A 13,765-nucleotide genomic window follows, 5' to 3' on the forward strand; every position below is an offset into this window, starting at 1 on the left:
ACGCAGGAGTTGCACACAACGCCCATCTCAATGCATCAAACCATTGGTGCTCTGGTACTATGATTCCAAATTTGGTTAGGAAATCATCTACTATTGTCAGCCCATCATACATTGGCAATTTATCATCCTGGGCCCTTACACAGTACAAATATTTTGTCATCATATTGCAATGTAGCATAGTCACTCTGTTCAACCTGTTACGCCACCGCTCATCTTATTCGTCTGAATCGGTGGTGCAAGATTCTACATAGCCCCATGATATTCTTCTATCCTCCATTGTCTTGCCCCATTCTTACCTTTCTGCAGCTATTCTGTAGATACCATATAATTCGTCATTGCTTTCTTTGTTGCGCATGAGTTCAATATAACTTAGTCCTTCAATTGGATCTAGCGGAATGACTATGAGGAGCAAATTCATTTCAAATATCGTTGTCCGATTCTTTAAATTAATAACCCCATTCATATCAGTAGTCGAATCTATTCCTAACAACACAGGATAAGGTGTACTTTCATCCATGAGTTAAATCACTTCAAAGTCCATCCGAGTGCATGCACCATCAATATCTACTGTAATTCCTTACAACCTTCCCATGGGCAGGACCTTCAGCTGATTTTCCATCTGCAATTGGATAGGCGACCATTGTAGTGTAGGCTTACCCATGCGCTCGTAAGTCTGTTTAGGTAGTACATTGGCATCTGAGCCCAGATCCAGAATGACCTGATCCATCTCATAATCATCGCTATGTGTTGTTAGTCACATTTCCCTCCCGGTCCACAATGCATGTCTTCTCAACTTTCGAACGACGTGAGGTTCACTCCATCCTGCACATCTACTTATCAATTCTTGTAAGCGTTTAATTGCCTTGTTGTCACGAAGCAATTTTATACATGTCTCTAAAAAGGTAGTCATCATCGAGGGATCCCTGTCTAGCTCAGGTTGATCCCTATTACCTAAGGTAGAGATCTATGTGAAGCTTTCCCTAGCTTCTAGGTTCATCTCCTTACCAATCCCTGCATCTTCCTTACGTAAGTCCCTCCTATCCACTCTTGTGGCTGTGCCACTTCTCAGTACCATGTTTACTTGGGGTTCTTCCTCGCAGGGTTCGGAGCTCATCATCTGCACATTCTGGGTCATGGTTGGTTTCATGGCCCTTATTTCATGAATATGTGCTATCAGCATAGGGAAATCTATCAGCTCATGATCGAATTGCTCACAATAACTGTATGAAATTCTAGTTGAGTTGGTACAATCCCATGCGTAATGTCTTGGACCTCCGTAGTTATAATAGATTAGATCCACACAAACCCTTCCTAATCCCATTCTGCATGTTCCTTGTCCACAACCTTGCAACCCACCGTGCGTGATCGTCGCGGTTAGATCCTAACCTCGCATCTCAGTTTGCATTCTGTAAGTAGGCGACTGGTCCATTAACAATTGGTAGTTATGACAGTCTTTTTTCTCATAGCCCATTAATCTGGGAAAGTTTCAAAATAGTTGCTCGGGGTCTGGTTGTATTTTGGCACCAGATGATAGTTATCCATGTTGTACTTCCCTCCCACCTGATAGAATGTGCACCAGAGCAGGGTTGTTGTGCTCAGCCCTGCCTCTGGTCACAATGGTGTTGGTGTTATCACAAAACCTAGCCCTGACAGGCTGCTGATCAGTTACACTTTGAACAACTATTTCAAAGCTACTTTGGGCTGAGGCTTAGCCTCCCCAACCTGAGAGTGCTCTCTCACAAAATTAAAGATTTTGATAATGAATAAGATGGCTAACTCTACAAAACAAATGAAAAATTGTAGAAGGTTGAAATACAATTTAGAAAATATCCATTGGGCTTATGGAGTCAAACATGCTTTAGTATTATCAATAATGCGAGCTTTACATAGAAGTCAGGGCATAAGAATTCAACATATAGAGAATATATCAGAAAAATATAGAGCCACACAATTTATAAATGCATGAAGGAAGTTAGAGCACAATCAGTGATTTCTATGAAATCACACATTCATATCATTGTAGATAATAAGAGGATGACAACACAAAACATTCTGAGACATTGAATTCTTTCTGATTCATGAGAGAAGTAAAGCCAAGTACTGTATTACTGAAAACAAAGTATTACCCAAAGCTCAATATGAGAGTTTCTTTGAAAAATCTTCAACCCTTGTACATTTGATTTTCTCCTATATATAGAGCTCTTTACATAACTGAGATTCCTCTTCCAGCATTAGGGGAATTCGAATTCTTCCTATCGTGACACCTATTGATACTTAAAACTAACTATTAAATGCAAATCACAGCTAAGTAGCAGTCCTAGAGACCTAAAACAATTAGTAGTATAACTACTCATCATGTTGGTAGTAGAATTTATTACAATCCAAACTCATTCTATGACAAATGGGCTTCTTCAGTTTAGCTTTGGTGGAGGTTTTAAATTCCTTGTTGGCCCTTGATGCCTTATCCCTCTATTGCTCCTGGAAACTAGGAAACTGCCCCTATTTTTCTGTTTTTGGTCGCCACAAGGATCTTCGAAATCAATTACCCCTGTTGTTCTTCTTTAATTACACAAAAATGTATTGGACTTCCATGTTTTTCATGCACTGTTGACCTTCCTCGTAAACATGTGCGAAGATAAAACCTCTTTAATGCTGCTTGAAATATCATGAACCATACTAGCTATGATCAGTTTTATAACAAATAACTTATGGTTCATATCTATCTTTCCTTGGCCTGTTTTTCCCTTGCTGGATGCTTGCACTTTATAAATAATCCTTTTCAAAAATTCCCTTTCAAAAACATCTCCCCTTTGTCACTCAAAATTGGTCAACCAAATTATAACATGCAGCTACAGCAGTTTCGTAGTGCGCTACGAAACTGTTGTGCATTAGGCATCACCTACAGCAGTTTCATAGCGCGCTATGAAACTGCTGTGTAATTTCGAAAACAGAGTTTAATGCCAAAATTTGACTGTCTTGAGCTCTCTTTTTCTTGAAATGGCCTTTTCATCTGCCCTGAAGCTATTCAAAACTAAGTGCAGAGGCACCATTCTTCGAAGAAAACTTCAAAACGGTAAATCATCAAAATTTAGGACTTAACCTTACTTGCTGAGTGATTTTCCTTAGCTAAGGAAATCCTTCCCACTAGCTTAGTTGTATCTTCAAATCCTCGATTTGCCTCTTCATAATTCTAATCCCACCTCTCAGTCTTGTATTAACTTTTCTGATGAATTTTGCTTCCTTTATTGCAGGGACTGACCAAGTGTAGTATTGAGCATGACAGTTGACCACCTCGAGTATTGAAATTGTTTTGTCTTCCCACAGAGCCTCCATTTTATTAAAATGAGCTTCCTTGATTGCGTGTTTCCTTGAGGTTTTCTTCAGCTTAGCAATTTCAAGATTTTCTAACTTCAACTTCTTTTTCAATTCCTCAACACTATATTCTTCTTGCGAAATAATTGCCTTACTCCTATCGCTTTTATGCAACTATGATGATGTTTCTGATGAAGTCACAGGTCCTTCATGAGATTTTGTTACCTCCCCTATTTCACTGGCTTCTAGCAACGTCTCTTGTATCTCCTTTGAATGCCTTGTCATAGGTCTTCTTGGCTTAAAAACAACTTCATAAACTTGATCATCAAATTTGAGCTTTTTAGAGGTTTTGGCCTTTCCGGTTTTGCTTTTACCTGTTTCTTTCAAGCCTGCTCAGACCAGAGGAGACTCCTCAATGTCAATGGCTTGAGGTAAGTCATTCAGACTTCCCTTTGAAACCAGACTTGCCTCAATAACCACTGTATTTCCTTTTTCTTTAGCTAATTGGCTCCTGGTTATTCTTCTCTGGACTGCTTCACCTGTAGATGGTTCATGTACACCCTTTTTGATCTGAGTTTTCTCTTTCTGTGACTGTTGGGGTGTGTCTTGTATTACCGGTGGTCTAGTGGGATCCTTTACCTGTTTCCTAGCCTTCAATTTTACAAATCTCCTGGATCTTGTTTCTGCACAATGACTAGCTGCTGGTGGAGAACTCTTCATAGCTTGAGGGCTAAGAATAGTTTCATTCTTGAAGCTAGAAATAAACATGAACATGGACAATTCGCTATCTACTTTATTAAGCTCATGAAAACAATCAATTTGACTAAGCCGTGATGAAACAACGAGGTCTCATAGGCTTCCTTCTTTAACTAAAACTTGTCATACATTTTGCCAAGGCTATGAAACAAGTAAGAAGGCAAATCAAGAGATATCTTCCCAGTGAAATGAAGCAAAAGCTTAAAGTGGTAGAAATACACCTTATGATACCTTCCTTCATAGGTGAAGTACCTCTGTATGTAGGTAAGTAGATTAGCGTATGAATCTTTGACAAAACTTCTCGGCACTGACTTGTTTAAGTCTGAATCCATGAACTTCGGTTTCAAAAATTCTTTTAAGGGGGTCATATATAACTTGAAATTTCTAAACCATATTTCCTGTCCCCTTGGAATCTCAGTGACTATATATATAACCTCTAGAGAGATTGGCCATTCAAGCACCCCAACTTTTGAATTCAGTCCTATGAAATTTAAAGAAAAATCCCTGGTGACTTGCATATGGCCTCCTTGAAGTTTTTCGCAAAACCTCCAACAACCAACCTATTTGAAGGCTTGTTCGATTTCATCATTCTTTAGGATGATATCTTAACCATCAGGTTCATTCCTCAGACATCTGCTTGACCTATGATCCATTGTTTTTGCAGACCCCTCCATGAAATTCCAGCGGAATGAAAATTTGAAAAACTGGCACTGTCTCAATCTTCGATCACTGCGTCGCTTGAAAGCTGCCTCGCTTGATCTTCAAGGAATTGTTATGAAACCAGCTCAAGAAAATATAGAAAATATAGATCAATGCCTTAGAATTCAGCCTCTTCGAGCGGGAAACCTCCTTTACATTACATAAATGAACAATTCTTTGATGATTCAAATGACAAAACCTCCTTTCTATTTATAGGAGTCTAAGGAGTCACAATATAATCCAGCCGACCTAACAATAATAATATAAAGCCACAAAAATAACAATAGAGGGATTCTATGGGGCACAATCATAACAATATGGAGGCAATAGGGGCACAACAATATTAATAATGGGTATAACTACAATAGTAATGGGGTAATCACTCGTATTATAGGGACCCAACATGCCCCTCTCCTTCAAAAAAGTGGTGTCCTCAATGCTTGAGTAGTTCTAGATACTTTTGCATAAAATTCTCATCCTCCCATGTGGAATCTTCAGCAGATAAGTTCTTCCACTCGATAAGATACTCTGAAATTGATTGATTTCGTAGCTGTTGAGTTCTTGTTTCTGTGACTGCTTCAGGTTCCAATATAATTCTTCCTTCCTCGTCAAGTTCTGGCAATATTGTTTGAACTGGGAGCTTGTTGCCTATAACCTTCTTTAAACATGAAACATGGAAAACTGGGAGCAATCGAGAAGTTGCTAGAAGCTCCAATTTGTATGCCATAGTAACAATCTTTTGCAACACCTTGTACAGACCATAATACTTTGGTGATAATTTATTATCCTTCTTAGCTTGCTTGAGGGACAATTTATTATATGGTTGTAGCCGTAGGAATACCCAATCACCTACATCAAAACTTCTTTCACTACGATGTTGATCTGCCTGTTGTTTCATTCTATTCTGTGCCAACATGAGGTTATCCTTTAAGAGTTGGAGGACTTGTTGTTGATGTTCGATGTGATGTTCCACTGCCTGAACCTTAGAATTTTCTCTTCAATATGATGTGATGGATGGTGGTTGATACCCATAAAGTGCCATAAATGGGGTCATTTTTGTTGTTGTATGGAAGGAAGAGTTATACCACCATTCAGCCAGAGGCAACCATTTGACCCATTGTGTCTGTTTATCAGATACAAAGCAACGAAGATATCCTTCCAAAAATTTGTTTACTATCTCAGTTTGCCCATCAGATTGAGGATGATAAGACGAGATATGAGCTAACTGAGTACCAAGACAAGAAAATAATTATGTCCAAAAATTTCCAGTGAAAATGGGATCTCTATCACTTACAATAATCTTTGGGTTTCCATGTAGCTTTTGAATTGTTTCCATAAATGCAGTAGAAACTGTACTGGCTTTAAATGGATGTGATAATGCAAAAAAGTGTGCATACTTGGTAAGTCTGTCAACTACCACCATGATGACACTCTTTCCCTTAGACTTGGGTAAACTTCTGATAAAATCCATCGAAACCTCCTCCCAACGTTGGCTTGGAATGGATAAAGGTTTTAATAGACCCGATGTCTTAATTGTTTCAACTTTATTTTGTTGGCAAACTAAACATTCTGCCACAAAATTTCGAATATTTGATTTAAGGCCATCCAAAAAAAATTCCTTCTTAACCCTGTGGTAAGTTTTTGAAAATCCTGAGTTCCCTCCTAAGGTAGAAGTGTGCAATTCCATAAGAATATTCTCTTTTAGCTGGGAATTCTTACAGAGGTATAAGCGATCTTTGTACCATAACGAATCATTTTTCCAGCTAAATGTATTAGACATACTGGAATCTTGTTGTAACTTTTGAATAAGTGCCCACACTTCTTCATCATTCTTCCATTCCTCCCTTGCTTCGTTTATCCAATCTGGTTGGATAATAGAAATGGCGCAAAAAAATGCTTCCACATCTTCATCCTTTCTTGAGAGTGCATCTGCCACCACATTTTGCTTCCCTTTTTTGTAGATGATTTCAAAATCATAACCCAACGTCTTTGTGACCCACTTTTGTTGCTCTTCAAAGGATAATCTTTGTTCTAAAAAGTATTTAAGGCTATCATGATCCATTTTTACCTTGAAGTGTCTTCCCATTAGGTAGGGTCACCATTTCTTAAGTGCATGGAGTATTGCCAACATTTCCTTCTCTTAAATAGCTTTGCTTAAAAAAATTCCCCTGATTGGACGACTTTCAAAAGCAATGGGTCTTTCACCTTGCATTAGAACACACCAATTTCATTTCCTGAAGCATCACATTCCAAAAATAAATGTTTTTGTGATGTCCGGTGTAGCTAAGACCGGTGCTTGGAATATTGCCTCTTTAAGATGTTCAAAGGCCTTTGCTGCTTCCGGAGTCCATGAAAATCCATCTCTCTTCAATAATGTTGTTAGAGGTGCTGCTATTCTCCCATAATTCTTAACAAACATGCGATAATACCCTGTCAACTCGAGAAATCCTCGCAGATGCTTTATGGATGTGGGGATTTTCCATTCCTTAATGGCTTTAATTTTGCTAGGGTCTACCTTAACTCCTTCATGAAATACAATATGACCCAGATATTCTACCTCTTGGATTCCAAAGAAACATTTGGATCTTTTTGCATATAATTGTTTCTCCTCCAATAGTTTTAGCACCCTGTCAACATGTTCAACACGATCCTTCCAAGACTTTCTGTAGATTAGTATATCATCAAAAAATACTAACACAATTTTTCTAAGGAATGGTTTGAAAATTGAATTCATCAAACCTTGAAATGTTGAAGGTGCATTGGTAAGGCCAAAAGGCATGACCAAAAATTCATAATTACCCTCATGAGTTCTAAATGCTTCAGAATGTATTCAATCTTCATTCTGATATGATGATATCCTAAACGAAGATCCAACTTGGTGAAGTAAATTGATCCATGCAATTCATCCAGTAATTCATCAATGACACGAATGGGGAACTTCTCTTTAATAGCGAGCTTGTTGAGCTCGCTATAATCCAGACACATGCGCCATGATCCATCCTTCTTGTGCACCAATACTACTGGAGCAAAGAAAGAACTTTGACTCGGTTGAATTATACCAGCCTCTAGCATTTCTGCAACCATACGTTCAATTTCACTCTTTTGGACATAGGGATATCTGTATGGCCTGATGTTTGGAGGAACACTTCCTGAAATCAGATGAATAGCATGATCATGATCACGCATAGGTGGGAGACCTTTGGGAGTCTCAAATACTTTCGAATGATTGTCCAGGACTTTTTGGAGATCTGGAGAAATAGATGATTCCGATGTCGAAACATCTAGTGAACATAATTGTGCAATTACACCTCTTTGCTCCATTTTTAGAAGCTTTGTCATACCATTAGACCTGATTATATTTCCTGGTTTCCCTGCAATACCCCTTAATTCAACTTCCTTTCCTTCCGTAGAAAATTTGATGAAAAGTTCTTGAAAATTAAAAGCTATTGTACCCAAGGATATTAGCCATTGGACTCCTAGTACAACATTAGCACCTCCCATTGGAATGGAAAGCATTGGGCTAGTCAATACATATTCTCCCATGGATAGATTGATATTATGGCACTTTCCAGCGCAATTTAATGTTCCTCCATTTGCAAATCATCACTTGACACTCTGGTGTTGGATATAGGAAGCGATTCAATTCTTTTGCTACCTTACAATGAATAAAATTTTGGGTTCTTCATGAATCAATCAACACTATTATCTTTTTCTTCTTGATTTTTCCTTCTATCTTGATGGTTTGAGGAGTGGTCATTCCTGCCAATGCATTAGAAGATATGTGCGGATTTATTTTTTCTTCATCTAGGCTTTGTTCATGGAGTATATCCTCTTCTTTTGACCTTTCTTTCTCCTTTTCTTCTTCCTCTTCACAATCTATGTAGAATAATTTCTTCTCAGCACACTTATGACCTTTAGTGTATTTGCGATCAAAACTATAACAAAGCCCTTTTGCTCTTTTTTCTTCCAATTGCTATGGTGTCAACCTTATAGGTTGTGGAAGACTAGGGGCAACAACACTTCCGTCTTTATAGTTGTGAGTGGTATGCTTCCTGGTTTCCATAATCTTGCTTTCCATTTTTCTTGCTAACCGGAATGCCTTCTCTAATGAATCAGGTTCCCAAAGGCAAACATCATGTTGGATATTATCCTTTAAAGACCATATGAACACATCAATCCTATGCTCCTCTGGAATATCTTTTACCCTTATGTTCAATTTTTGGAACTCCTCAATGTGCTCCATTATTGAACCCTTTTGTTTGAGACTTATCAATTGGCTAAAAAAATGTGTTTCTTTTTGTATCCTCATAATGTGCTATGAATTCTTCCGTAAAAATTGCCCAAGTGATAAATTGTTTACGAGAGAAAAGCCATTGATACCATACAAATTGATTTGGTTCAAAATATAAAGTTGCCATACATACCTTTTCTGTGTTTTGCACATTATTGAGATCGAAGAATTGCTCCATATGTAATATCCATGTGGCGGGATCCTTGCCATCAAACTTCCTCATATCGATTTTTGGAACATGGTGAGTCTTCAATCCAACATTAGAGTATATGGAATCATGATTAACATTTCTTTTGTTTTTATCATGGGTTTCCTTTAGTACCCTTTCACCCTTAGTGACCATTTCTTGTAGCAACTTATTCATATTTATCTTCAATTCTTCCATCTTATCATCCATGCCATCAATTTTAGCGTCCATTCCATTCACCTTAGCTTCCATGCCATCCATATTAGCCTCTATGCCTTTCTTTAAACTATCCATCTTAGCTTCTACATCTTTCCTTAAACCATCCATCTTAGATTCTGTTGCTTTTTGTGCGAGTGACACTTGTTGCACTTGTTCTAGTAATTTTGATATATCATATAGCATTTCTTCTTCTTCTTGATGAGTCATGCTAGAGCTTTTAGGTTCCTTACTAGGTGTTTGCATTTTATTTCCTTGGGGCATCAGTTACCGATAATAATTCTCTATTATGCCCTTTGAATTCCTTCAAAATAAGTTTTCAAACCAAGCTTAAGCAAAAATTTAAGAAAATATACACACCTTTTTTCACTTTGTAGGAGCTCGATATTTCTTATGATGTATCTCTATACTTTTTGATCATCTAGTTCTAAATTTGTGACCTACAGTAGCCCTCTGTTTCCTCTTTCCAATGCCACAAGTCTGACCCAAATTGGATTCTCCAAGGAAGAGTTATGCGAAATCTACCCCAGTGACTTGATTATAGACTAGTTCAATAGAGCGAACTTGTATGACGTGCCACGAGTCACTGTTTCGACCTTCGGATCTGAAAAATGCATACAAGGAACTACAGTCTGTCCTCTTTCTATACCTTCTTACTAAATTTCAATCCGATCCACAGAGAGAAAGTTATGACGATTTTCCCCAAGTCACCTGTTTGGAATGTAATTCAGGAGTCTTCAGAAAGACCAACTTCCTTAGATCATATCTCCATAAATACAGTGCGAAAAGCTCTGAGATTTGGACCCAAGGTTCAGCATGATTTCTTCTCAAATGGGTTGTTTTTCCAATGTCTGAAACGTCGCAGACAAACATTTATAGAAAAAATTCCACGATGACCTGTTTGGAGCAGCGAAACCCTAGAATCCAAAGCTCTGATACCAAATGTTATGAAACGAGCTCAAGAAAAGATAGAAAAGATAGATCAACTCCTTATAATTCAGCCTCTTTGAGGGGGCAACCTCCTTTACATTACATAAATGAACAATTCTTTGATGATTCAAATGACAAAACCTCCTTTCTATATATAGGAGTCTAAGGAGTCACAATATAATCCAGCCGACTTAACAATAATAATATAAAGCCACAAAAATAACAATATAGGGATTCTATGGGGCACAATAATAACAATATGGGGGAAATAGGGGCACAACAGTATTAATAAGGGGTATAACTACAATAGTAATGGGGTAATCACTAGTATTATAGGGACCCAACAGGAATTCAAACTGAACGTTTGCAAGTTGCTTCTCGTGCATGAACCCAAACATAATTATGACTATGGATATTTGGCCTCTTTTTGAAATTTGTAACCTGAGCATACCAAGAAATTTAACAACCCTAATGATGAGGATAAGTAGTTGAATGTGATAGGAAAAGTGTATGGACTGACCACCGATGATGTAAGGATAACTGATTTTGATGGTTTTGATAGCTGGATGAGATTTTCTACGGATCTACAAGAAACCCCAATTTCGTAGTGCTGCTAGTGCAAAATCTGGGTTTTGCGCTACGAAAACACCTAGACTAGATTTTGCACTATGAAAACTCCTAGACAGTTTCATAGCACATAAGAACTTTGAAACAGGTTTTGACATGTGACGTTAATGTGAGATATGAGACCAATAATATACAAGAATAGAGAATTGACCCCTTTCGACATAGCAACAAGACTCTTAACAAGACTCTTATTCAAAATCTTAGACTCTAAAACAACATGGAAAATCTAGACCAAGATTGACACCACTCTTCTAAAAAAACTAATGATCAGAATTTGAAATTTTTCTTAAGTGATAACTATTGGTCCCCCCGTTGCCACATAATTCACTGAGACTCGGCAGTGATCTTTATCGTGCCCCTGGCTCCTACACCATACTTCCTCCTAGACTTCTGGTCATGGTGCCCGTTCTTCTTTTAATTTCTTCATTTCCAAACACAAATTTTGGATCTGCGCTTGGATTTGTTGAACTCCCAACCCTGTGTCTTGTAACGGAGTGTTGTGCAACCTCTTCACTACCTCTAATGCTTCAGCCTGGGCTGATATATTCTGTTGTGATAGAGCTGTCCTCAGATGTGGTGTTAATGATGCCATAAACCAAGTGCAGTGTTGTGCATCTGTCAATGTCATGTTAGCGTTGCGAACAATACTTTTTAGTCTTTGGTCCAAATCCCACAGGATTTCACCAAGCATCATCGCAATCTCCTTGAATCCTCTGATTGACTATTTTTATGACTTCGACCACCTAAATTCTTTCATTAATTTGGTCTGGATTTCTGCTGTCCCCACTGTTGGGTGATCGCTTGAGTATTTTATGTACCATGCAGCGCGATGACTAAGGTAGCCTTTTTGATATTATCATCTGCAATTTGTTGTGCATTCCATACTGATGTTAACACAAACCAGAAATGTTTTGGGGCTTCGCCTCCTACTCCCTTGAATATTGGTAGCTGGATCATGCTCGTCATTTTTACCCTTATCAACGTAATTTGAACTATGATTGCTCCTGCTCCCCTCGATCCTTTTATTGTTTCACATTAGACACCCCTTAGGCAGATCCCGATCTCGGAAACAGAACCAATTTTTGGTTTATATGGCCTTGACCCAGGTTCGGAAGAATTGTTTAGCCAAACAAATGCTACAGCTACCAGCCCTTTTGGCAACAGTTTGTGGAGCGTAGACTGAGGTCTCACCCGAGGTTGTAAGGGAGAGTGCTAGAACCAGGTTTCTGCACCCTTGGGATGTCTAGATGTGGTTTAGATGTTTCGCACACCTTTCTACAACTTTGGACTACTTTGGATTCGCACAAATCCAGACCCAGAATACCTTCTACTTTCTATTATCGCACTGTTTACAGATCTAATATGTTTGATAAAGTATTGGAAGTCAGATCTACTTAGCAAGGTATTTAAGCATAGAGTTAACCATTTCATGCACTTAGAATAAACTCAAATTCCAATACATATATAACATAAGCATATATATAAAAAAGATATATTAACCATAAAGTCAGATCTGTGATAACCCAAATTTAATGTAGAATTTTCAGAAGAAACTTATCTTTATTTCCACTTTATCACCAATACATTCAGATCTTCCCTTCACACTCAGCTGCAGGGATCCGTGCACACAGCTGCAGACTCTTCCAGGCCTCTGCACACACAATTGTAGAGCCTCTATTCACTACCAAAACACTCGACTCGGACTTACAGATGCTTTCCAACTCTTCTTCTCAAGAACCCATTACAATTCATATCCAAGATCATACCCAAAAAGAACTGCCTTTCCCTCATAGAGTCGCGCTTTATTTATACCTTCCTATGGTCCACAAACTAACTTACTTCCTATTATTCTATATTATTTATTGGGCAGACAACCCTTTCACTCGACCTTTTACATTTCACGCTCCACATATTTCGGAGGTTTACAATATTTTTATCCTACTTTCTAGGTTATCAGAGCCAAAACGGTTACGCGGGACCTCCGCTACCCAACATATGCTAACTAAATAAAAGAATATAATTGTTCTTCTTCCTAATAGAAATATGAAAAATTTTCCTTGCCATAGGAAAACATTTAGGAAAGAAAACATGGCTACAATCTGAAAGAATGAGCTAATATATTCAAACATCAATAACTCTTCCGCAACCAAAAAAAACAATCTCGAGGGTAGTTCCCCTGCAAGTACAAAGCTAACTAAAGCCTGAGAACCTGAGATCATTTAATAAGAAAAGATCTATTAAATTCAACTCCCATTTATGATAGAAAAAATTGATGTACAAAATATGAGGATTTAAAAAATATAAATGCTTCGTGAAAATTCAACATCCTATAACAACGGTTGAAGTTCAAAATCTCATTGGGCAATCAGATACAAACATCATAAAAAAAAAAGTACATAAAACTCCTTTTCATACAACTCAGGAAATAAATTATTGATCATTATAGTCAAACCTATAGATCTTCTTCATTTGTACTCTTCTTTAGAAACTTGCAAAGCATTTCAATAAGAATTGTTATCTAGAATATTAAGAAAGTCAAATAGAAAATACCTTCTAAATATGGTAGATTGATGTCACAATAAATACCAAACTTTTTGGGATACATGGTTTGTGTTTTAGCAAAGCTATAAAACACAATTATTGCCGAGGGTTACTGCCATATTTCATGTTTGGAGGAAGTATTGGATATGCTTTGTTTCTTTCAAACAAAGATGTCTTTTATTGGAGATGTTTATAAGGACATGGAT

The sequence above is a fragment of the Pinus tabuliformis genome, chromosome 9, assembly GCF_031772625.1.
Source record: "Pinus tabuliformis cultivar Carrire ecotype Pingquan chromosome 9, CPIR1, whole genome shotgun sequence".
In the NCBI taxonomy this organism is placed as follows: Eukaryota; Viridiplantae; Streptophyta; class Pinopsida; order Pinales; family Pinaceae; genus Pinus; species Pinus tabuliformis.